The sequence below is a fragment of the Numida meleagris genome, chromosome 7, assembly GCF_002078875.1.
Source record: "Numida meleagris isolate 19003 breed g44 Domestic line chromosome 7, NumMel1.0, whole genome shotgun sequence".
Lineage (NCBI taxonomy): Eukaryota > Metazoa > Chordata > Aves > Galliformes > Numididae > Numida > Numida meleagris.
Genome location: NC_034415.1, coordinates 21,885,140 through 21,888,714, shown reverse-complemented (window position 1 = coordinate 21,888,714; position 3,575 = coordinate 21,885,140). Strand labels below are relative to the sequence as shown.

General features: G+C 52.6%; 1 protein-coding gene across 1 annotated transcript in view; it reads left to right on the top strand.

Annotated features, from left to right (window-relative positions):
* TAL1 (TAL bHLH transcription factor 1, erythroid differentiation factor) overlaps nucleotides 3,230-3,575 on the top strand; it is a 7,352-nt gene continuing 7,006 nt past the window's right edge. The window contains exon 1 of the mRNA XM_021405174.1: nucleotides 3,230-3,514. The gene's annotated coding sequence lies outside the window, so the exon portion shown is untranslated. The remainder of the gene's footprint in view (nucleotides 3,515-3,575) is intronic.

Below are 3,575 nucleotides of genomic sequence, written 5' to 3'. Positions count from 1 at the left end.
GCTTCAGTTGGTTGTGGTTTTTATTTCAGAACTTGCCTGTTCCCCGTCGTCATTTAGCACGGCTCACTGGAAGTCACTGTCACTTGGTGTTCTTTGACAGTTCCAATGTTGGGTGGTGGGATAAGCAAAAAAAAAAAAAATTTGTTTTACTTTTGTTCCTTATTAACATACAGATTAGTCTGTGAAAGCATTACAGTCTATTACTGAAATTGCTGTTACAGGATTATGGAAAAGGGCTGCTCCACAAGTTGAGGAATTCAGTTCTCAATTAACCGTTCCCTTTCTGCAAGCAGACTGACTCCTGTTCAGTGTTGTAGGTATAGTAGATACTTCTGTGCTTCCTTTTTCTTTGTCAGTTATGTTGGAAGTCCCAGGTGCCCCGTGCTGGCTCTGACAGCTCTGCTTCCTCTGGCAGGTCCTCCCTAAGGCCACAGCTCAGCCAGCATCACTGCGGTGTAACGCAGCTCCCCCTGACCTCCTGGTCTTGGAAATGAGACAGCGGCGGTGGAAGTTGCAATTTAGTCCAGTTCCCACCATCCGTAACAGGAATGCCAGAGCTGAATGACAGCAGAGCCATCTGTTTTCGCCCTGGCTTTAGTACATCAACATGCTTTGAGCTTAAAGCAAAGTTTGTTCAGCTCTGTGTTAATGATGGCATTGTCTCAACAGAAGTTCAGCCTCTGGTGCTGACCTTGCCTTTCCTGCTCATGGGCTGTTAAACTAGAAATTAAAGCAACCCACGCTAATGTCCCAGGTCTTTCCTGTTCAAATCCAAAGGACTACTGTGGTTCTGTTAGTTCACGGTAGGTTTGAGTGTGTAGTAATTGCTAATTAATTGATTGCACTGGCAAGAGTGTTTTCCAGCATCTGCTGTCTCCTAGGCCTTTGTGAGCTGAATAATTGAGCAAAATAAGCCACTTGCTATTTCAGAGCAAGTCTTAACTGCCCGTATACAGAACAGAGAACAGCAGCTTGCATTAAGCAGTGTCAGAATTCCTCTCCTTGCAGCAGCCTCTGCCATCAACATGAATATTTGCTGCTCTCAGGAGCTATTACTTTTCTATGCTGAGAAACAAGGAGTCCATCCTACGCTGAATCCCTGGCGGCTCAGGCACAAGCTTACGGCCTGGCAGCCTGTTTTCTGCTGAAGTAGTCAAAAAATAGTTAATGTTTTTGGACGTTCCACTGGGATGAATGAGGCAATTCATACCTCTGAGCCATTGTTGTAGGGTTTTGTTCTTTGTTTCCTATTGTAAAATGTCTGGAAACACAGGAAGATGACAGTTGTATTGGTTAATATTTTGAAGACTTTCTTCAGATGCTTGAGGGCTAGAACCAATCTGAACACAAAAGCCCAACTACTTGCCCGCAGCTCGGGACGAGGGTGTGGTACTGCATGAAGTTACACAAATCATGTAATGCTGGACGGCAAACGGAGCGAGCAAACTGTTAACTTACCAACCGAAAAAATAAACCACCCTTCCCTCAAAGCTGCTTTTCCTTTCGTAGTGTAGTGCTGAGCAACTGAAAGATGCTTGGCCTTGGAGCTGCAGTGGGGCCAAACTCAAACTGTGCGTTGTGGGGAGGGGGCTGCCCCGTTCAAGGCTTTATAGTTCATAGAGTCACAGAATGGCTTGGGTAGGAAGGGACCTGAAGGATCACCTGCTTCCAACCCCGTGCCGTGGGCTGCTCGCCCCCCAGCAGAGCAGGCTGCCCAGCGCCCCATCCAACCTGGGCTGGATGTCCCCAAGGACGGGGAAACCCCAGTTTCTCTGGGCAGCCCTGTGCCCAGCGAGGATCCCTCACAGCCCCGTGGGTGCAGCTCCCACCCCGCCTGGGGGGCTTCGCCTGGGGGCGGCGTGCAGAAGATGCTCGCCTTCCTAATCTCCCCAGCCCAGCCCCGGCTGTTCTATCTTTAACACTTCCTGTTGGTTAGAGGAGCCGGCTTGAAAATGGTCGTGCTTCCTGGCTGGAGGCACGGCGGAGCTCTCCAACGCGTCGTGACCGGCCCCGCCGCACGCACCCGCACACGCACTGCCGGCATCGTGAGCGCTCCGCGACCCGGGGGGCGAACCTCTCCCACGGCCGCATCCAGAGCGGGAGGCTGAGAGGGGAAGGAGTGAAAGGAAGAATAACAGCTCCGGCATTTCCCCGCCCGAGCCCAAGTGCGTGCAGGTGGCGGGGACACAATAGCGACCCGCGCACCCCCAGCGGATCGCCGCGGGCAGGTGCGGCCGCTCCACCCGCCCCGTCCGCCCCTTCTCCCCTGGGGGGGGGGGCACGGCGGGGGTCCACTCCCCCGTAGCGGGGATCGAGACCCTTCCCGGGACCGGTCCGGCCGCGGTCCCTGTGCCGTTTCTTTTGTAATTTCGTTGATTTTCGGGTACCCCGAGGGATCGAAAATCGCTCTCTGCCGCCGTCTTTAGGACCGATGTACGCAGGGATTACGGATGGCACCCTCTGCCATCCCCATCTCTCCTCACTTCCTCTGCCGGGCAACGTGGGAAGGTGCCCTCACGGCCCCCTGCCCCCACCCCCGTGCCCCAAAGCCCGCACGGGGAAGGCCGGCACCGTTCCCGTTCCCCCGCTCCCGTTCCCAACTCCCCGTCTCCACGAGCCCCAGCCCCGACGGGGCGGGCTGCCGTGCCCAGCCCTTTCCCTCTTTTCCCCTTTTTCCCCCCTTTTCCCCATGTCCTTCTCCTGCGCTCTCTGCCCTGGGCCCGGCGCTGAGCTCTCCCCGCCTCTCCAATCCCAAATTTCCCGAGGCCGAGCTGTGCCCCTTCCCTCCCCGTGCTCCAGTGGGGGTGTGCGGCCACCCCAAGCCCGGCACTAGTAAAGGAGACCCGCACTTGGGGGATGGAGGCTGAGGATGGGGCCAAAGCAGCCCACACCCCTTCCCTCTCTTTCAGCGTCCCCACCAATTTATTTTGGCTCATTAAATTTAATTAAGAACAGAGTACGTGTTCCATCGAACAAAATAAAAAAAAATAAAATAATAATAATAAAAAAAACACCCAACAAAATGCAGGGGCATAATAACCTCCGAGAGGACTAAAATAAAGAATTGCCATTCAGATGCGGGCAGGCACGGTGCAATATTTTATTACTCTTTTTTTTTTTTTTTTTTTTTTTTTTTTTTTTTTTTTTTTTGCAGTGTCTTTTTAAGAGCATCTAAGCACACACACATAAAAAAGCTAGAAGGCATTCCGGAGTTATTCCTATGCATATCCCTGCAATAATTTTCCGCTTTCCTTCGATAAAATTGCCAAATAATAATGAATCATTTCATAAATAATGGGTTTAGAAGCTTATCAGGGCAGGCGGGCCACTGCTGGGGCTTTATCTCTCTCGGCCACATTGCAGTAGTGTTCCGCTCTCCATACTAAATAGGAAACTGGACGTGATGTGGAATTAGAGCCTCCCCAGCTGAAGCCACCCCACATTACTACAAATATAGCCGCCATGCGTAGGCCACAAAATGGCTCCACTCACTTTTCCCAATGAAAAGCAAATGGTGAGTGGGGAGGGATCGGGCCCCGCAGCGGGATGGGGCTGGAGGGGGGCACGATGGGGGG